Genomic DNA, 23,725 nt, shown 5'->3' on the forward strand with positions numbered 1-23,725 from the left:
AATGTTTTGATATTAGTTAATATTAATTAAAACTTTGACCCCATTTAGCTGTATGCCAATGTTTGGACATTATTTAATGTTAATTAAAATTTTGACCTCATTAATTGTATGCCAATGTTTGGATATTATTTAATTTTAATTAAAACTTTGACCTCATGTAGTTGTATGCGAATGTTTGGTCATTATTTAATTTTAATTAAAATTTTGAGCCCATTTAGTTGCATGCCAATATTTGGACATTATTTAATTTTAATTAAAACTTTGACCCCATTAAGTTGTATGGCCAATATTTGGACATTATTTAATTTTACTTAAAACTTTGACCTTATTGAGTTCTATGCCATTGTTCGGACATTATTTAATATTAATTAAACTTTTGACCCCAATTAGTTGTATGCCAATATTTTGACATTATTTAATTTTAATTAAAATTTTGACCACATTTAGTTGTTTGCAATGTTTTGACATTATTTAATATTAATTAAAACTTTGACCCCATTTAGCTGTATGCCAATGTTTGGACATTATTTAATTGTAATTAAAACTTTGACTCCATTGAGTAGTATGCCAATGTTTTGACGTTATTTAATGTTAATTTAAATTTTGACCACATTTAGTTGAATGCGAATGTTTGGACATTAAAATTGACATTATTTAATTTTAATTAAAACTTTGACCCCATTTATTTGTATCCCCATGTTTGGACATTATTTAATATTAATTAAAACTTTGCCCCATTTAGTTGTATGCCAATATTTGGACATTATTTAATTTTAATTAAAACTTTGGCTCCATTTATTTGTATGCCAATGTTAGGACATTATTTAATATTAATTAAAACTTTGACCCCATTTAGTTGTATGCCAATTTCATGACATTATCTAATTTTCATTAAAACTTTGACCCCACTGATTTTTGTATGCCCCTGTTTGGACATCATTTAATTTAAATTTAAGTTTCACCCCATTGAGTTGTATGCCAATGTATGGACATTATTTAATTTAATTAAAACTTTAACTACATTGAGTAGTATGCCAATGTTTTGACGTTATATAATATTAATTTAAATTTTGTCCTCATTTAGTTGAATGCGAATGTTTGGACATTAAAATTGACATTATTTAATTTTAATTAAAACTTTGACCCCACTAACTTGTATGCCAATGTTTGGACATTATTTAATATTAATTAAAACTTTGACCCCATTTAGCTGTATGCCAATATTTGGACATTATTTAATTTTAATTAAAACTTTGGCTCCATTTATTTGTATGCCAATGTTTGGACACTATTTAATATTAATTAAAACTTTGACCCCATTTAGTTGTATGCCAATTTTATGACATTATCTAATTTTCATTAAACTTTGACCCCACTGATTTTTGTATGCCCATGTTTGGACATCATTTAATTTAAATTTAAGTTTTACCCCATTGAGTTGTATGCCAATGTTTGGACATTATTTAACTTTAATTAAAATGTTGACCCCATTGAGTTGTGTGCCAATGCTTGGACATTATTTAACTTTAATTAAAACTTTGACCCTATTGAGTTGTATGCCAATGTTTGGACATTATTAAATTTTAACTTAAACTTTAACGCCATTGAGATGGCTGCCAATGTTTGGACAATATTTAATTTTAATCAAAATTTTGACCCAATTAGTTGTATGCCAATATTTGGACATTATTAAATTTTAATTAAAACTTTAACCACATTTAGTTGTATGCCAGTGTTTGGACATTATGTAATATTAATTAAAACTTTGACCCCTTTAGTTGTATGCCAATGTTTGGACATAATTTAATATTAATTAAAACTTTGACCCCATTTAGTTGTATGCCAATGTTTGGACATTATTTAGTATTAATTAAAATTTTGACTTCATTTATTTGTATGCCATTGTTTAGACATTATTTAATTTTAATTAAAACTTTGACCTCATTTAGTTGTATGCCAATGTTTGGACATTATTTAATTTTAATTAAATCTTTGACCCCATTGAGCAGTATGCCAATGTTTTGACATTATTTAATATGAATTAAAATTTTTATCTCACTTGGTTGTATGCCAATGTTTGGACACTATTTAATTTTAATTAAAACTTTGTCCTCATTCAGTTGTATGCCAATTTTTGGACATTATTTAATTTTAATTAAAATTTTGAGCCCAATTAGTTGTATGCCAATATTTGGACATTATTTAATATTAATTAAAACTTTGACCCCATTTAGTTGTATGCCAATGTTTTGACATTATTTAATTTTAATTAGAACTTTGACCCAATTTAGATGTATTCCAATGTTTTGACATTATTTAATTTTAATTAAAACCTTGACCCCATCAAGTTTTATGCAAATGTTTGAACATTATTTAATTTTAATTTAAACTTTGACCTCATTGTGTACTATGCCAATGTTTTGACATTGTTTAATATTAATTAAAATTTTGATCTCATTTAGTTGTGTGCCAATGTTTGGACATTATTTAATTTCAATTAGAACTTTGACCTCATTTAGTTGTATTCCAATATTTGGACATTATTTAATTTTGATTAAAACTTTGACCTCATTTAGTTGTATGGCCAATATTTGTACATTATTTAATTTTAATTAAAACTTTGACTCAATTTAGTTGTATGGCCAATATCTGGACATTATTTAAATTTTAATTAAAACTTTGACCACATTTAGTTTTATGTCAATGTTTGGACATTATTTAATATTAATTGAAACTTTGACCTCATTTAGTTGTATGCCAATGTTTGGACATTATTTAATTTTAATTAAAACTTTGACCCCATTGAGTGCTATGCCAATGGTTGGACATTATTTAATATGAATTAAAATTTTGACCTCATTTTGTTATATGCCAGTGTTTGGACATTATTTAATTTTAATTAAAACTTTGACCTCATTTAGTTGTATGTCAATGTTTGGACAATATTTAATATTAATTAAACTTTTGACCCGAATTAGTTGTATGTCAATATTTGGACATTATTTATTTTTAACTAAAATTTTGACCTCATTGAGCTGTATGCCAATGTTTTCACATTATGTAATATTAATTGGACATTATCTAATTTTCATTAAAACTTTGACCCTACTGAATTTGTATGCCAATGTTTGGACATCATTTAATTTAAATTTAAATTTGACCCCATTGAGTTGTATGCCAATGTTTGGACACTATTTAATTTTAACTAAAACTATGACCCCATTTAGTTGAATGCCAATGTTTGAACATTATTTAATTAAAATTATAACTTTGACCTATTGACTTGTATGCCAAAGTTTGGACATTATCTAATTTTAATTAAAACTTTGACCCAATTGAACTGTATGCCAGTGTTTGGACATTATTCAGCTTTAATTAAAAAATTGACCCAATTGAGTTGTGTGCTAATGCTTGGACATTATTTAATTTTAATTAAAAATTTGACTCTATTGAGTTGTATGCCAATGTTCGGACATTATTAAGTTCTAACTTAATTTTTAACGCCATTGAGATGTATGCCAATGTTTGGACGTTATTTAATTTAATTAAAATGTTCACCTCATTGAGTTGTATACCAATGTTTGGACATTATTTAATTTTTGGTGGAGCTCAGATTGTGAAGCACGGCTTCTTTCAATTTTACTTATGTACGCTCATACAGGTCTTGCATATTGTCATATAGACGAGTCGGATGTATGTACCTAAGTATGTATGTATTAATGTATTTATATTTGTATGTATGTATGTATGTATGTATGTATGTATGTATGTATGTATGTATGTATGTATGTATGTATGTACCTCTGACTGGTGACCCTTCCTCAAAGTGGAATCATTTCAATGACATGTTGAGTGAGTCTGCGAAGGTCATCCTAGTACCCAAAAGAAACGTCTACCAAGACTGGTTTGACGAAAATAACGAAGCGATAAGCATCCTCCTTCAACAGAAGTGTGAGGCCTATATAGAATGGCAGACTGACGCTGACGTAGTCTCAAAAACATGACCGCTTCAGTCACCTGCAGACAAAAATCAGAGAGAACTCAGCATTATGCAAATTAGCTGGTGGGACCGCAAAGCAGAAGAAGTCCAGCATTACGCAGTCACTAACAACTCGAAAAAGCTTTTCAGGTACCTGAAAGATGTCTATGGACCGTCGAAAGCCGCCAGCACCCCGCTAATTTCTTCTAACGGGACCATTCTGCTCAAGGAGAAAGAGAGTATCACCAAAAGGTGGAAGGAGCACTTCTCCAACCTAATGACTATGTCCTCTACCGTAGACTCTGCAGAATTAGACGCAATTATCCCGAAGCCAAATATCTCGGACCTGGACTTGCCCCCTACCACGGAAGAAGCAGAGCGAGCCATCAAAAAGATCAGTTCTGGCAAGGCACCAGGCGCGGATGGGATTCCTGTTGACCACTTCAAAGCAGCTGGCCCTAAGGTACTTCGGGCACTGCACAGCATCCTGATCATCATTTGGGAGGAGGAGTCCATGCCACAGGAGTTCAAAGACGTAATGATTATTACCTTATACAACAACAAAGGGAACAAAGCTGACTGCGGAAACTATCAAGACATACCACCCCTGTCGATTGCAGGCACGATTGTGGCGGGCGTCCTTCTCAACAGTCTGGTCGGAAATGTCTCGGAAGCCATACCACCGGAGCCCCAGTGTGGCTTCAGACCAGATCGGAGCACGATCGACATGATCTTCACAGTGAGACAAATACAGGAAAAGTGCATCGAACAAAACATGAACTTCTACGGTGTCTTCATGGACTCACAAAGGTCTTCGATATGGTCAACAGAGATGCACTATGGATCATTTTATCACGACTCGGTTGCCCTAGGAAGTTCATTAAGATGATCCGACTTTTCCAGGACGGCATGACGGGACTCTTTCTCTACAACTGGGATGTCCCCAAGCCATTAAACGTTTCTAACGGCGTGAAGCAGGGTTGCGCTCTCGCCCCAGTATTATTCAACCTATTTTTCACATGTGTCCTAAACCATGCTACACGTGATCTCCAGAAAGAAGTGTACACAAAGTAAGACTGGATGACTCCCTCTTCGACCTTCGCGACTGAATACCCGGCCCAAAACAATGGAGAAACTTATTCTTAAAGCACTTTTCGCGGATGACTGTGCTTTCACGGCACACAGGGAAGCAGATCTTCAGATCATCGTTACTCGCTTCGCGGAAGCATCGAGACTCTTCGGACTCACTATCAGCCTAAACAAGACAGAATTACTTCACCAACCTGTCCCAGCCACCATAGTTAGCCCTCCGACTGTGTCTATCGAAGACACCCAACTGAAAGCTGTCGATCACTTCAAGTATCTTGGAAGCATCATATCTTCCGATAGATCGCTAGACAAAGAGATCACGGCACGCAACAGCAGCGGTAGTCAATCACTAGGACGTATCCACCAATATCAAGATATAGAAAGCAGTTGTGCTAACAAACCTCCTATATGGATATGAGACCTGGACAACATACAAGAAGCACATCAAGCAACTTGAGCTCTTCCACACGAGAGCCCTGCGCTGGATTATGGGCGTCAGATCGCACGACAGAGTGACGAACCGAGAAGTGCTCGATAGAGCATGCTTAATCAGTATCGAAGCGATGGTCATGAGAGCCCAACTCCGGTGGACGGGTCATGTCATCCGTATGGAGGAATCTTGAATGCCACGTCATATTTTGTATGGAGCTCTATCTGGTGGGCACATAAAAATTGGTCGGCCGAAGACAAAATTCAAAGACTCCATCAAGGACAGCCTGAGATGCTGCTCGATATCCTACGCCAAGGATAGGCCTGGCTGGTATGCAACTGTTAGTAATGGGTGCAAAACCTTCGAGGATGTCCGCAGAACGAAAGTCGCCGACGCCAGGGAACGCAGGAATACCTCAGAGTCAAGAACCAACCCATGCCTCCAGTGTACACACTGCACAAAGGACATGCACATCTCGTATCGGACTCATCAGTCAAACGAAAACCCATCATAGAATAGCAGCGCAGGACTGATATCATCAAGCCCGATGTTCAACCAACGACGACTATTTAATGAAGAATACTAACATTATTAGTATCTAGTGTATATTACTAACATTTGTAGTATTTAGTGTATAATAATAGCATTGGTACTACTTAGTATATACTACAAACATCGGTTCGCCTTGTAGTCCTGAATCTTGTTTTCAGCCATCCGTTTACAAGCAATTATATTAATACGCCTTGTCGATTTACGGACGATTATTTTCCTTGTCTCTTTTCCGTTTGTTTGAAAATTATATTATTTTTAAAATGCATTTTTGTATTTGGTACCATTTAGCTGTGAAAATTTTTGTTACGGTCTACTTTATATTTTACCTGCTTATTAATTTACTTGCTTATAATTTTAGTTGCTTATCATTTGACTTGAATATTATTTTATTTGATAACAACTTTTTTTCCATGCTATTCCGTCTGATTGGTTAGAACGAATTCAGTTTTGCAGTCATTTCACGCAGTGTTATTATTTTCATTATTTACTTTGGTTTTGGTACAGTAACCTTGTTTCCATCTAAGGCATTACTAATGTTATAATTTTCAACGTGTGCTGGGAGTAGCTACGTTTTTGTTGTTTACGTCTATCACAATTTAATATCATTTCTTGAATCAGTAGTTAAATTAACTCTTTGACCTGATTTGACATCGGTCTAATTTACTCTAGTTTAGCCTTGGATACCCTATTTCTGATATGATTTAATAAAGATTCTGCTTCCCAATATGTTTATATAGTCTGTTGCCTTCCTAGCGTTGGAGTACTTTTGTAACAGCGCTAATAATGCGAGTTTGCTTTAAAGTCTAATTTTCGGTCTTGATCTTTGTGCAGCTGTGTGAAGTTTTTAATACAGATTGCTAACTTAAAAATGAAACTACCTTTAATCTGTCACGTTAAACTATTGAATTATGACGCTATTTCCTGTTTGAATGTGTTGCTTCTATAAGCATAAATACATTTTAGAAGAAATACCAAAATCACATACATTCTAAGAACTCACTTTGTAACTTTATGTATGTTCTTTTCTGCGCGTTTTCGAATTAGAATATCGGAAGATAATCGCAATTTAATGGCAAGTAATTTTCCCATAACCCTAAACTGAAAGCATTTTTTATACCATTTTTAATATGCGACTAATTTAGGGAGGTTGGAAACTAGTTTAGAGAGGCTGAGGGCTAGCTTAGGGAGGTTAAAGACCAATTTAGAGAGGCTGTATACTAGTTTAAGGAGACTGGAGACTAGTTTAAGGATGCTGAAGACAAATTTATGCAGGTTAAAGACTAGTTTAGGGAGGTTAAAGACTAGTTTAGGGAGGTTGAAGACTAGTTTAGGGAGGTTAAAGACTAGTTTAGGGAGGTTAAAGACTAGTTTTGGGAGGTTGAAGACTAGTTTAGGGAGGTTAAAGACTAGTTTAGGGAGGTTGAAGACTATTTTAGGAAAGATGAAGTATTAGAACCTATTTTAAGTTTTGTTTACTTGATTAGCGTTTTCCAGAAAGACAGTCAAGCCACTTCATCCATATATGAACAATATTTATATTACTTCAATTTACAGCATTCATTTTAATTTCAAGTCACTAAGACAAGAAGAAAAATATCCTTCTGGACAGCCGATGGCAGGAGCAGAAATTTGTTTTTTCTTTTAAACAGGAACCTATATTGATTTTCTCTAAGGAGATGCAAACTGTATTGACTGTCCAAACTTTGAGTGAAAGGCGACAAATGGAAAAATGTTGTCAATTATAAAACATCCAAGAAATTGAATTTCTCAGAGGTCTGGTACACCACTATAATATGAAAGATGCTCGCCTAAATCTAATCAGGATATATTGTTCATGTGTTACAAAATATTCGTTTTGGTTTGGTCAGACTGCTTAGTTCGAGATTTCGGCGTGACAAAATCAATACTCATTGTCAAGGGAACTTAATGGATATGTTCAGTGGTTTCCTTAATTAGTAATTACATTAACGTATCGAAATAAGCGCCAAGCCTTTTCTGTGGCCACTTTGCGACGTGTCTCTTAATGGTCCTTAACGATCTTTAAAGAAACAAAAATGCTGAAGTTTATTATATTAATATTACATCATTTATAACTAGACAATAATGACAAACACGTCTTTAAAAAAGAAAAATAAAACACCCATAATTTGTAAAAGTAAAAACAAATATGTACACTTTGCAATAATGACCGAGCTTTAAATAATCATAAACACTCAAAAGCTGACAAGTAGAGATCAAGGATGTGGATAAACGATATATAAACAGAGACAGACAGACAGACAGACAGACAGAGGGAGTTATTCAATTGCGAATATATTATTCTTTTATTCTTTATTGTTTTTAGCGCTTTCGCGTCGTTGTATTCTATGCTATTCATGTTGGTGCATTTTACTTTCAAATATTTATTTATTTATTCAAACTAATTGGAGGTCCACAGGTGGCCGAGAGCTTAAAATCGCTGGCCTCTACAGATCACTGTCATTTCACATCTGTCAGGCAATGTGGGTATGAGAGAAAGCTTGCCAGTAGCTACCCGTCGATCAGCGGTTTTCACCCGGAATTTCCCGGGTTCTTCCTTCACCAAATACACTAGCCGTCATGTATAACCTATCATGAGCTGAACAATGCTGTTTGGCTGTTGTGTCTATTCCTATATATCAATGATGAATTTCCACTCATTAATCATTAGTGACATATGGAAATAGCGATAAAAAGTAATATTAATCCCCGTTGTCTAAATCAATTTAACATGATACACAATTTAATCGCAATCCTTTCTTTTTCCGTTTCCCCTCCCCTCTCATGCACAAGGGATACAATATGCAGAAATCTGGAGTGAGAGAGAAAAATAAATTGGGCTGGGTAAATAACATTGAAACTGAAATTGCACCAAGTAACCTACGATATTGTTCTTCATAACGGTATGTTCACGCTTCCCTTTGGACCTTTCTAACGTGTTTATATAATCAATGATACAAAGTTGCAATTGCCGGTCGACACAGTAAGGTAAATGTCTTGGTTACGGGGCACACATAGGTAATGTGCTTAAGGCTTTGTTGATGTTGTTGTTTCTTAAACCTATTATATGGTTTCAAAAATCAATTATTATTAATTAATCGTGAAAATATCCAAAGCCCCCTCCCTCCCTCCCCCCCCCTCTCTCTCTCTCTCTCTCTCTCTCTCTCTCTGTTGACCATAGTATCAAGATAATGGCGAAAATCCATGAACAGACGAGAATAGAAGTGTAATACCGCAACGTCTCTGGACCTATGATGAATGGTAGTAAATGTTAAGTCAAACCGACCAAAGGAAGAGAGAGAGAGAGAGAGAGAGAGAGAGAGAGAGAGAGAGAGAGAGATTTATAGTCAGTATTAATGTTAATTAAAGCAGAATAATGATTTAAATCAACTTTAGCTATATTAAAATATTTTAATTACCTCTTGTTGGTTCGTCGTTTCGCTTAGATTATATTCCACGCTAATTTCCTTGCGCATGTACGTCAATGCATTAATGAGCGTTCAGTATTCAAGAATCTATGTGTCTGTAGGCCTAGTACACTACTTTCTTCATTAAAACCATCTTTCATGTATAAATGGTACGTGTAACTTACATTGATTTAATCAATGTGAATAAAAATAGTGAGTTCATTCACCCAGTCAATACACATCCGACTCTCGTCAATCTAACAATCTAACTCAGTTCAAATGGCAAATAGATGTATTTGTATGTGATATAAATAAAATATATGTGTAGTATGTACGCTGTATCAATGATATACCGCTTTATACCACTTGTTGTATAAATTTTTCATTAAAAGGAAACACGGCATGCCTCGTTTAACTGTAATGAAGTATATATATATATATATATATATATATATATATATATATATATATATATATATATATATATATATATATATATATATATATATATATATATATATATATATATATATATATATATATATATATATATATATATATATAACCCCCAGCATATACAGACATGCATGTGTTATACATATATTATTTGTATTATTTGTTTATTTAGCTACTTCTTATTCTTAGATATGAATAGCCCCGAGATCTCCGTATAATATTTTGTTTATATATAAATTAGATACAACAATTCTAAGCTAGTACAAATACAAAAAAATAATAAGTTTTGTTTTGACTTTCTTTATATCTTCAACACTGAGTACATCACGCCATGTTTAACTGCTTGTTAATATGTCTGCGCAAGCCATGTTGTGTGTGTGCTTGTCTTTGCAGATGGTGTGTTCGGGTTAGTATAAGGAGAGAATAAGAAGGCGGGGGATCTGGAGAGGAAAATCATGTTAACCAGTTGTCGACGTATTATGCGGGAATTTGAAACTTTAACACTACCGGTGTCACTGTGGGGCCCTATGAGAACTGAACATAGATGGGACAATATATAGGGGGAATGGGAATTTATCATAACGTTTGGGACGGTATGGTGGTAATGGGAATTTAACAATACGTTTGGGACTGTATGGTAGTAATGGGAATTGAACATTAAGGAGAGGATGGTATGGCTTCCATTAAAATTCCACCGTACCTTTTGGAAGAAATGGGGTCTTATAGGAATTTAACATTACGTTTGGAATTGTCTACATTTTATTCATTTTAGAGTTCTGTGGGATATAACATAATAGATGTTACTATATTACTACGCATATGGTGATTTAAGAATAGCATCTCAGTCACTATAGCGCCTGTGGAAAACTAACATTAGATTTGGAACAGTATGGACCTCTTTTGGGCTTGTGGGAATCGAAAATTTGGTTTTCGCCGGTATGGGCCTCCATAGGGCTTGTGGAAATGAAAAATTAGATGTGGGACGGTATGGGCCTCTATAGGGCTTCTGGTGATCTATCATTAGCTGTGGGACGATATGGGCCTCTATATGGCCTGTGGGAATCTAGCATTAGGTTTTGGACGGTATGGGCCTCTATAGGGCTTGTGGGATAGGTCTAGGACAGTATGGGCCTCTATAGGGCTTCTGGGAATCTAACATTAGTTGTGGGAAGATATGGCCCTCTATAGAGCGTTTGGGAATCTAACATTAGGTTTTGGACGGTATGGGACTATATAGGGCTTGTGGGAATCTTACATAAGGTTCTGGATGGTACGGGCCTCTATAGGGCTTGTGGAAATCAAACATTAGGTGTGGGACGGTATGGGCCTTTATAGGGATTTTAACAGTCTGGAGAGGCAGACAAACATATACAATTAGGAAATGGGAAACACAATACATTCAGAATATTATTCTATGTTTAGAGTCCATTTTTAGAACTTGGTAAGTACCTTAAAAATTCCGATTTAACTTTAATAAACGCAAAGGAGGTTCACCTTATTCCTGGAGCTCATTTGAAACGTTCTATCAATCTTGACAGAAGCAAATAATGGATAGATTCTCATCTCGTTATATTCATGTTATTTATTTTGTTTTTGAGAGTTTTAGAGAGACTGTTTGAGAGAGAGAGAGGGGGGGAATTAATTAATATTTTAATTTTTTTCAATACAAAATCCAGATGTTTCCCCATAATCAAGACTTTATTAGGTCCGTTGAACCTATTCATCTACTCATAAGTAATTAAGGGTGATGACTGAGAAAATCCTTCCGCTTCATGTAAAATATCTAAATTTTCACTGAGGAAAATTAAACGACGTTGATTCCAATGAACCATGACAGTTTCATCTCTAAAACGGTGATCACCCATGAGGGCCTCGCGCGAGAAAATCCCCGATTAGCCTCTGCTTTTAATGCTTGGGTAGCCATCGATAGTGAGTGTGCCTGCAGCATTGATACTATTGTATAACTCAACACTTTTGTGGGCTTGTAGGGAATAATAATCTAGGAACGTTGATTGATTCTGAGTGTCTCGAATTCTCAAAGAAGAATATGAAAAATTATTTGAATACAAGAACAAACGGTGAAACTTTGTCACGGTGACAATTAATATTTTTTCGTTTTCACAACAGCACGTGGGTTTAAGGTGCGTTACATGTTTTCGCCAGCGCTATTGAATTTGCGTATGGGTTATTTTCTTCTTCTTGTAAGATATTCTGCATAGACTAATCCGTTGAAGCATCATACTCGTGACTGAGACATTTCAGGTTCGAATCACGCTTGTGGAAAAGTTCTAGTTTTCTTTCTAAACGAGGAAACGTCGAGCTCCAGTTGAGTTGAAACACAAAAATAAAAGTCAAATCTGACGATGACAGTGGTATTACCTACCAGGAGCGCATAACTCTTTGAGACAACCTTTGACTCTACTAGAACGTCGTTTGGCACCCTACAGGCTCCTTCGGGATTGTAATTTCACACTACTGTAACTGACGCTGACCAGACACGTCTGATGACTGTAAGAAATTAGTGTGCAAAAGCTTAAGGTTATACGGCTGTAAATCTCAAACAAATACTGTTGATAAGGGTCACTTTTTACGAGAATATCATATCAAATAATCACAGTGATTAATAATAATGTAATCGAATAAAAATTACCGTTTGATACACACTGTGCCGTAAAAACATTTGCGATGCGGAAATTATATTATCCGCGCAGTAGTGTGTTTGCTCCATTACAGAAAATATCAAAACAACTGCAAAGCCTGAATTCCATATATCGACTCATCACAGAGGAGCAAAAGTAAAAACAATGCTGTATAATTGTAGTAGGTATTCAGAGCACCTGAAAAATTAACCGCGTTAGGATCGCGTTCGAACATGCAGGCCGAATACTCGACAAGGAATACCACAAGTTGGCCAGATAAGTCACTGGATGATGTCCTGCATGAACATTCAAGTCGTGGACGGCGAACGGTCTAACGAAATCAGCGAGGATAGTAAAACGCCCAACGAATACAGCGATGCGAAGATAGTAAAATAACAGGCGAGAACAGCGAGGATAATTAAATGCCAACGAAGATCACCAAAGTCATCATAATGAGAAATGCTTTCAGCATTATAATACACAGATGGACTCATTGCTCATTCACATCACCAAATTGACGTCTACACAGACATGGGCAAGACATTGCTCACAAGCGAGTTTGACAACAGCGAGTACCAGACGGACCATCCACTGTTCCAAAACTTCAGCATGAAAATCGTGGCAAAATCCAAAGACGAGAGTGCGTGCAAGCCCAATGAGGAATAGATAGGACAGTGACCTAAAATATACTCGATAAAGACTGCCAACAAAATCATTAAAGAAAAACCAAATTAGTGGTGCAAAAGGATCTCCTGCACCAGATTGACGTGGAATGTCTACGCGAGCGGTGTAAATTCATGCATGTGGAAAAATCTTATCCGGTCACGGAAGCATCGCATAGGTATGTATCGTCGCAACAAGGTTATTATATCCCCTTAGGCCATCCAATGTTGGAGTTTCCCTGATAGAACTACCATTTACGCGTATTGACACGCGCAGATCCCACAGCATACCTTGGCGGAAATGCTTATTCATGGGGATTGATTGTAATTATTCCCCTACCAATGCTCTTCTAGCAGGATTCGTCACTCGTGGCTGCGTCCAAATCAGAAGGACGATGTTGTCCGCCTTCCAGTCCCCCACCCAATCATACAGACATTGAAAAAGATCATTTTCGACCAAGGCCGCAAAGCGGGTCTTAATCCAACAGAACGTATGTACGCATTATTATTATTATTATTATTATTATTATTATTATTATTATTATTATTATTATTGCTCACTGCAATGACCGGACTATGCACATGACTCATTTGTCAGACCGCTCTCGAATGGTATCACTCCGAACCAATAGTTCCTGCACGTACGTGTAATGCCCACGACCAAGTTGCACATGGTACGTCAATAAACAACGCAGCAACAACTCCGATAACTTCTTTACCTGGATCCAAAATTAGAATCCGCAGCCATGTTAGTGGTCCATGTGCGTGGGTGCGTTTGAACACGTTTGCGAAACGTGTTGAATCTTTGGATATCAACAGCTTGGCTTCTTTTTATATGATAGCGACGTTCACTATGGTTAATGCATCTTTGGATGTACGCGCACGTACTTGATCATGTGTGGGTAACAACAGATCAGCTTAGTGCACTACGTTGGGGATTCACACATTATCGATCTACGCGAAATATTTTTCGCACAGGTCAATAAATCTAGCACAAGGCTTGTTTGTCCCCCAACCAAATTCGTGCGACCTCGTGGATGACTGTTGCCGGCTGCTTCACCCTTCCAGTAACTGCTTGGACTGTAGTGTATCCCATAATACGCATCACTATGTTTTTGTGCGACATAGCCCATAATATGAAGGCATGATGATTTAAAAACAACAATTGGTTGGTATTCAATATGCCATTGACGCAAAATGAAACAAAACGCTGACCATTTCACCGTCATAGACTTATATGTGCGGCCTCATCCTCATCCTCACAAACACCCTTATGGAACTGGATGTTTTGTGTTTGCAAATTCGGTTCGCACGCAGATGATTGACCCGGCCTGATCCGGAAAGACACAACTGTTGCTGAATCTGAACATGCGATAATTAATGTGGGATCACAAGTACGTAATTCCGCCACTGTGTTTTTCCACGATCGATAAGTTCCCACCATTAACGACCTCGGCCCGAACACGAATAATCTTGTCGTCAGGCGAACAGCGGACAGTTCACTAATACAATGATATTTGACCGGTTAATATTGTATTCAGTTTCGTTGAGGATAAAGGGTAATGTAGAACATCGAAAAAAAATTGCTTGACCTCACAAGCAATCATGTCGTATGGATATATCACAAGATGTGATTGTAGATCCACCGGTGTGAAAACGTTGATACGGGTATGCAGATTTTCCAGTATGACTTCTTTACGTTGTGCCCGATGTATTACTTTTCATTGGAACACCTGGACCTGGTTGAGCAGTCCGTGGTCACTTCCATGCTCGTACAACTAAGCACCTGGTCGCCAATTTCAGTTGCATTGATCCTCTTGATAATGTGCTTTTATTGAATGCCACGGGTCGTCGGATAAAGGTCATTGACGCGCCAGTGGAAAACCTGTTTTCATGAACTTGTAATTCTGTTTTCTACTAGTAATTCATACCACAATGTTAAGGGTAGTCTTAGCCAAATATCAGCTTGCGAAAATAAAGAGCACAATAAGAAATGAGTGTGGGGTTACACTGAAACTTTCTTTGACATTTCCCGATGTGGAAAACCCAAACACAACTTTATCAGCTTAATGCGGCCGAACAACAGAAAACCTCGATAACATTAAATTGATCGAAGTCAGAGGTGAGGCAAATGCAAACGAGTGGTGGAATGTTTCCATTTCTCGCGGAAATCACAGCTGCTAGCTGAGGCTTCCACGACTGCAAAAGCATTTGCGTTAGGGTACCTCAGCGGCGCATCGGAATGGAACCCCAAAAATGTGCTCTGGATGGTTCTCGAGAAAAAACAACAAACATGTCTTGGAATACCCGGAGATGACTCGCATATTCCTACTGGTCAAAATCTTCCACTACCCAGGTCGACTCGCCGTTTACAACTATCGAGGCTTATCCGTTGAAAAATTTTGATTTACTCACGATGACAAAATCAGTCAATCTCTTCCGATGGGTATACATACTGGATGAACTCGCTGATTCCACGCACGCGGGATATATGCGTTGTCAACTTGGATTCGTCAGCAGGACTTGGAACTCACTGGGTAGCATATGCTGTCACACCAGGAGAGGTTTAGGATTTTAAATCGTATCGGCTTACACTACACGTGAAGCCATTATTACTGGACGTGTGGCTTTGTCTGAGACGCTAACGCCAGTCGACTACAAAGTCATATACCAGCTGTTATATTCCGCGATGCCACTGCAAGCTCCGATGGGCTGTCCGATATGTGGAAGTCTCGCCACTGGAACGTTTCGTGCACTCGCGTGTATACACACCTCGAATGCGTTTATCGATTTTGCGCAGTTTATGACAAAGTAACTTTAAAGCTACACCTGAACCATACAGGAAATGACTGCTGACATTTTGGTTGAGGTTAACCAGGTTGTTGTTGGCTAGTGATTTTTGACGACCAAACTGGAAAGCTTCAAATTTCCAACGTCGACATCGTGCTTCTGAAGACATGAGGAGCCAACGCGAGAGACCTGACCGAAATCACCAACAACTAGAATGACCAACCAAAATCAGGCTGGAATATTGTTCTGCTAAATGTTCCTTTTTCTGGATTATGCTGGCAGCTTTTTAATTGGGGTAGAGGTAGGCAACGCTACATTAGCACGCAAAATTATTCAATACCTGATCGTGGTCCGAACGCAATAACCTCTAGAACATATAACATAGGGTCTGCAATGATTATATGGTTGCTTTAAGGATGTTTTCAGCATGGGACTTAATGCTACTAGAAATGGATATTTTGCCTTAATCGTGTACGCGTCCACCAATACAGGTTTTGTTTTGGTTGTTTTTGTTGCATTTTTCAATATTGGATTACAGGGCGAACTACCTAAAACAGGTCGCACGAGCGGAACTGAATTTCAACAGCACGAAGAAGAAAAAAAAAAGAATTACGAAACCCTTTAAGTGAGATGGCAATGGTAAGTCATTGAGAACCTTTTCAGCTACACCCTCGTTTAAAATGAACTTCATGGACGGGATGGAGTTTAACTTTCAAAATGAAGAAGAAACGCTACAAACCGTCTTTGGCGTTTGAATTGAAGACTGATAACCATGTATATTCATTGTGGAAGCGACGCTTGCAGAGTTTGTTCCGGGGCGATGATGAAACAGTTAACCTGGATCAGGTTTGATGGCATGCTTGCAACGACAATACTTTTATTCCATTGTTCAACCAATATATGCGCGAGAATAAAGCTAACAGACCCCCGTATACGCTCAAATATAATATTAAATAGAAATAGACAGATGGGACACCCTGATGTACCCACTCGACGCTTAATGGCACTCATCGCATTAGAATGTGAAAACGCCCTGTCGCTGATTGCACTGTCTGACGTAAAACATACAGCGACTATCCTACGACGATGACGTGGAATTACTGATAAATCAACAACGATAAAATTATCCGGTAATTATGTGGAACCATCAACGTTTACTCGACCGACCAATGAAAAAGTCGGAATCATATTCATTTGAAAAATCGCATTTATATCCATGTTTGGGCATTGGGATGTACGAATGTGTGTTTGTATGTAAAACATCCTCTTTTACCTGTCATTCAGTGAATTTAATTTTCTATTTTAAATGTGGAGCCCATATGTTTTTACAAAATACTACAAAGCAGACATAAAAAGTGAGAATTTCGCAAACCTTTAGAGAAACTCTCTCTCTCTCTCTCTCTTTCTCTCTCTCACACACACACACACACACACACACACACACACACACACACACACACATTAAGACAATAACAATAGCTATCGTTTTCTTCTCTTAAACTGCCTCGGTGGCCTAGTGGTTAGAGCGTCCGCTACGGATGCGGGAGGTTGTGGCTTCGATCAGCATTAAGAGGTTAGTCTTAGGACTAGTCGGCCTCGTGTCAGGGTAATGTGGCTGGGTGGGACATCATGCTTGATTTTTAAGGGAGCTTTAACAATTTTTTATTCCTACCGCTACGATATCTGCATTGTGGCAGTTTCCAAGGATGTCTAGCACTTGGCCATCATGCATCATGCCGCAGACATGCCACAGACATGTAACATCAGGTCCTACCCAGTAACATTATCCTGGCACCAGGCCGAGCAGACTTAACACTAGCCCCTTAATCTTGAGCGTCAAGCGAGGCTGCTGTGTTTACCATTTTCTTTTAAATCTTTGGTATGACTCGGCCGAGGTTAGACCCCGCGACCTCCCGCATCCGAGACTGACGCTCTAGCCACTTAGACCACCTTAGCGGTTGCTAGTGGAATGAGTCTTCATGTTGCCTTCAGTTTTGAGAGGATTTATTTATTTCAATTATTCACTGGAATTTCAAAGAGCTGTTGATTCGTTTTGACTAAATCACTATTTTGGGATTATTGTGAATTAATTTAAAGGCATTGTGGATTATGTCACTGTGATAAATCAAGGCTGTTAGCACATCGACACATTCCAGGCTATTCAGAGTCAAAATTGAGAACTAGAACTGACTCGGAACACTCGGAACTTTTGGGCTTGGTATTAAACTTCGAGAATTATTTGAGATTTAATTCAAAATACAAGCTCCTTTCAAACGTTAACTCTGCATTCTAATAAAATAAATTATTTGCTGAATTTTACAAAATCAATTTTTTGTTTTAGCTCTCTTCTTTTACTTAGTGTTCCGACTCCATATTCATAAACTAAGTAACAGAAAGGAAGCAAAACCAAACCTTTTGCAAAATTTAAATAATTTAATTATCAAAGTTATAAAATGAAAATATAAGAGGAACCTATAGTATTATCAATTTAATCCAAACTTATATAACGAGTTCTCAATTTCACGACATTCGAATTTTCAGATTGAGTCTCAAGTCCACGAATGTACAGGTCTGCAACAGCCCTGACGTATCAAAATGGCATTGTCCGAAATTCCTTTGAAAATTTCACAATAATCCCAAAATATTATTTTAGTTCAATGAGCACATTGTAGTTCCAATGAATAATCTGAGCAAATCTTCTTCTCAAATAATATCCAAACGCAACATAAAATATATATGCAAACTTGATGTTTCAAGAAGAACACAAGAAATAAGAATGAAAAAGATTGTCCAGTTCTAGCAACTTATATACAAGCATAAGGGGTGAAAAACACATTTTGGTACTACGGCTTCGTGACTTATTGCAAATCTGGCGCGTCGTACAAGAACGACCTAACCCATCTAATGGGAAATAACTTAATTTTTCTACTAACATGCCTGATCGACATGTCGAATGGAAAACAACCATAAACTCATAACAGGTTTTATTATTAATGTTATTATTAACAATTGTAAACACCTATGTGAGCACTTATTTATAGATTCTACATAATCTACACTCTCAATATCTGAAACTTTAACCAATACCTATATACAAAATTTATATATAGACAATTACTACAATTTATAGTGATGAATACAATTTTTTTTACAAAATATGTACCTAATACATGTGTAACAATGTAGAACTACTGTTCTACAGAAGCATTTCTAAATCCAATCACTAAACCAGAATATCGCTTACCGGGCTAGAGTTCTACCACCGAGCTCCAGAGTTCACCGTATAATTTGCTATCGAATTATCGCCGTATACTGTACCACATTAGATTACCCAAACCAGAATTGTGAGATGCAAGTTCCGGTGGATGCACCGCTTTTATAAAAACTGAAGGTATATTTGCATCGCAAAAAGCTACACAAGTCACCATCACCGTAAAGAGCTCCAGGCTATAGCTTTTACGGAATCAGTTAAAGTAAAACGCTCCGATTGGAGAATGTTATCATGAGGATCTATTTACGGTGTATCACTGCCTATCATACGAAAAATTAAAACCAACCTTCTCTTTCTATGAAAAGAAAGGTATCTAACGATAAATTAGCTTCTAAAATAGACTTGGAATTTCCACGGTACGTTTCGGGTTCTACAAATGACCCCTATGCACAGAATCATACATAGAAATTTCCGTTGTTTTTCTGCAATTCTAAAACGGATGGAACATTGGAACACTCTTCTAGTTAACCGACTTTATTAACTCTGCAAATATGCTCGCTATTAAATCTCTTTTTGTTCTTCTTTTCACATGACCTGTCGCAATATATGTGCAAAGGTGTCGATGTAAATGTAAATGAATATTGTGAGATGAATTGTATCATCGAGTATTGACGAAGGTTATCTTTGAAGGACAAATCTAACAAATTAAATAAATATATGGTCAAGAGACGTCGTGACGAAGAAATTGAATCTATACATATCGATAGTCGGTGCATTTCCAGGCTGCAGGTGTAACAGAGAATTTTGAATCAACATCTTAAATCAAAGACTAAGATTAACATTTCATGGTATATGATGTGAAATTGAGGCTTCCCAAACAATACATAAAGTTTAATGACATATTCAAGATAAAATGATTTGAAAATAAATATATTTCCTTGAAAGAAGCAATGATGTGCGAAATTACGAAGAACCATTACAGATGGGTACAAATATATCAATACGCCCAAATATCGTGAAATTACATCAGGTATAACACATTCAATTTGCGACGGAAATATACGTAGCTCAGTTATATAAAACCTAAGTTCATGTTTATTTTATTATACATAAATGTCAGTCTTAATGAAATGTCTCTGGAATATAATATTATTTAATATATTTTTAAATGCTTACATCTGGGGGAAAATGAAATCGCCTATGTAGATTATTTATTTGAGTTTCATATCATAGTCCTGTGTTATTTGTTTTACGCCCATCTCTCTGGTTTGATTTGTATCTTTTTATGACTTAGAAAGGCAATGCATTTGTAGATTTCGCTATTGCTTGGGAAAGCAATGCGATTGTAATTTCGCTGTGGCTTTGGAAGGCGATGCAAATTTCAAATTGGCTATAGATTTGGAAGGCAATGCAATTGTAAATTTCGCCGTGTTTGTCATATCTCGATATAACTTATATTCCAATCAATTTGAAAAGGGGGCTATATATTTTGACTGTTACAATGTTCTTATTAACTGAGCCAAACGTTGAAGATATAAAAAAAAAAGGGATAAGAGCATATCAGTATTTCCGGGTGCATGCTAATATACCACACAAACCCTACGCATGTCAGTATTTCCGGGTGCATGCTAAATATACCACACAAACCCTACGCATGTCAATATTTCCAGGTGCAGACTAAATATACCACAAATACCCTACGCGTCTCACTATTTCCGGGTGCAGACTAAATATACCACACAAACCCTACGCATGTCAGTATTTCCGGGTGCAGACTAAATATGCCACAAAAACCCTACGCATGTCAGTATTTCCGGCTGCAGATTAAATACACCATATACACTATACGATCAGAATACACTACTGTTCACAAGTTTACTCAGATCAGTAAGCTAATGAAAATAATGTGATAACTGCGTGTCACAATAAATTTACTACATGAAATGAAGACTTTAGCCTACCCTGCACAATTCTGTGTATCTAATACTTTGTACAGTAAACAGATAAATTAATAATTAATATAAATATTTTGAGGAGACTGTTGGACTTCAAAAATGCGTTTCAAAATTTCAAATTTAACCCTTTCTACAGCAAAAGTCTTTCAAAATGGTATACTTTAGTCTGAAAATTAGGCTAAATTCGCATCCCAAAACTAAACAAATGTTTTACTTTAAAAACATCCAATTTCCTCCCACAGTGATGTTATTTATAAAGGAGTTTCCGTGGTGAATCATAAACGGTGTTCTGGTTCTAATAGAATCGTGCTATCTAACCACACTTAGCCTATCATGTGCTGAAAAATTAGTGTAATTATACCTTTCCATTAAAACAAGCTCGGTCTTTTCCGTCGAAATCCGGAAAAATACTTTATCGATATTACAAAAGCCGCTATTTTATACACGTACACATTGTTGACAAAAATTACGTCACGGATCAATGAAGCATTCTGGAAGACCTTTCGCCTTATGACGTGGTTTCCTCTTAGCTGAAATATTTGGAAATTCCACTTTCCAGATGTGATCTTGTTAGAAAAGATTATGTGACTTAACTTAGCGAGCAAATCTAAATATTGACAGTGCTGTCTTCCCTTGCATGCGTCTGTATTTGACTGAGTTCTTCGCAATTTTGTGACATTTTCCTTTTTTTTTAACGCTGTATCGTTGTATCGAAGTATTTCCAATCAGTCCATCGTGTGGCTTTTTAAGTACTCCTCCGTTCAAGGATCTTGCAAAGTTAGTATTTATCGCTGCTTTTGCCGATAGAAAATGCTTAAATCTAACTTAGTAAAACTGAAATTACAAAAATATTTTCGCATGATCAGAATTTACATGAACGTAATTTCGGAGAAAAAAAATCACAAGTCAAATTATATTCTAAGCTTAAAAGGATATAATTTTTAAAATCGATTTGCAAAAAAGCACCAATATGGGTGACCTATCTCAATCAGTCGTCAAAAATGTTCGTGAGCACGCGAAACATGACGTCATCTCACAATGACGTATCACCTTTTATCATTTAGTAGGTATAGTTTTCCTACAGTAAGTGCAGTTTCCTATTTTTGATATTACCACATGTTAAAATATCACTTTATGTGATTCTGATTGGTCCAAATAAGGCCATGAAATTATTGTGCAGTATCCTCTTTACTGATTGGCTGGGATCGGGAGAAAACGTTTTTAACCCCGCCTTCTTGAATGTTTTGGTTTTGAATGAACATTTTTGGCGGCCATCTTTGAACTCTACTCGCGAAAGGAAATTGAAGAAAAATTACCTCCGCTGTCTGACTATGGATATGTTACCCCCACAGGGGTTTGGTATGTCATGTATAACAATATCATAATGAGAAACATGGCGTAAAACTACAAGACAAAAAGAGCAATAAGAAGTAAAACTAAGGGTATTGCTTATTTGATGGCGGGGTGGGGAGAGGGAGCGTTATATCTGTAACATAGATATAGAATCCACCATATATACAAGCGTGGTTTCAATGTTAACTTACATAAGTAAATAAACTCACATCTGTTCACCGAAGAATTTGGACATATATGGGTCTCCTAACTGACAGAACTTTATCCAACCACAGTATATATGGGATGCAAATCCGACTCTAAAAGAAATTTGATTACGTCTTCTGTACAGTCTATTGTTCCAGTCAAATGCTGTAAATATCTGGTCACAAATATATTGCAGTAAATGTGGGAATTTCTGCATCCAGTAATCCTATTTCACATAGAAATCGCAACAATGTAACGTTTAGTTCTGCAAGTGACATTTTAGGGTAAACATGTACTCTAGGCCTAGTGTTTACCGTATCAATGTGGCATCATATCGCATTAAACATTCTGTTTTGAAAAATGATTTTGTCGTTAAAAAATGTTCTGTTTATTCTGAAGGAAGCTTTTTCTTTGATTTATAGTTTCTAAAAATGTACAATCTTCTTTTACTTTGTTTGGGACAATATGTTATGCACAACAAACGAAAGGTGCACCGTCTGTCAGAATGAACTAAATTATTCGTTCTTCTTTCTATCTAAATAATTTCCACTGAAATAAAAACTATGTGATAAAAAGAATCTCAAATGGGTAATGATTTAATATTAAATTTAGGAAACTCGTTGAATAATGTCCAGCTTTTGCTCGTCAAGGCTTGCAAAAGCTGATTATTATTCAACTCGTTTCATAAATTCAATATTAAATCGTTACCCATTTGAGATCTTCTATATCTCCTGGGTCAATAAAATAAATGTTCTACATTCGTAGCGATATACTCGTTCTCGCCTTACATGGAAGACTAAATGTTTACCAGACACTTCGTATGGTGGAGATCTCACTGAGTAATGTGAGAGGTCTGGTGGAACTATAATGCTTTCAATGTGGACTAGTGACAATCTGTCATCATTATACCCTTGAAAATAAAAATAAAATGAAACAGCTTATCAGACAATGCGTGCAAATCATTGTTTGCTTATAGAACTTAAGTTCAAGGAAGATTA

At 36.4% G+C, this 23,725-nt stretch overlaps 1 long non-coding RNA gene across 2 annotated transcripts in view; it reads right to left on the bottom strand.

Moving 5' to 3' along the window:
• LOC149802100 (uncharacterized) overlaps positions 1-23,445 on the bottom strand; it is a 32,652-nt gene extending 9,207 nt beyond the window's left edge. The window contains exons 1-2 of one of the 2 annotated variants that reach the window (XR_016420783.1): positions 22,751-23,445; positions 3,802-4,017 (exon numbers count right to left, since the gene is read on the bottom strand). This is a non-coding gene — a long non-coding RNA (uncharacterized LOC149802100). Of the gene's footprint in view, positions 1-3,801; positions 4,018-19,266; positions 20,257-22,750 lie in introns of those variants that run through there. The other variant, XR_016420782.1, reaches the window with a different exon arrangement.
• Between the last annotated feature and the right edge of the window lie 280 nt (positions 23,446-23,725).

The sequence above is a fragment of the Sinohyriopsis cumingii genome, chromosome 4 (genome assembly GCF_028554795.1).
Source record: "Sinohyriopsis cumingii isolate HCF-2022 chromosome 4, ASM2855479v2, whole genome shotgun sequence".
Classification (NCBI taxonomy): domain Eukaryota; kingdom Metazoa; phylum Mollusca; class Bivalvia; order Unionida; family Unionidae; genus Sinohyriopsis; species Sinohyriopsis cumingii.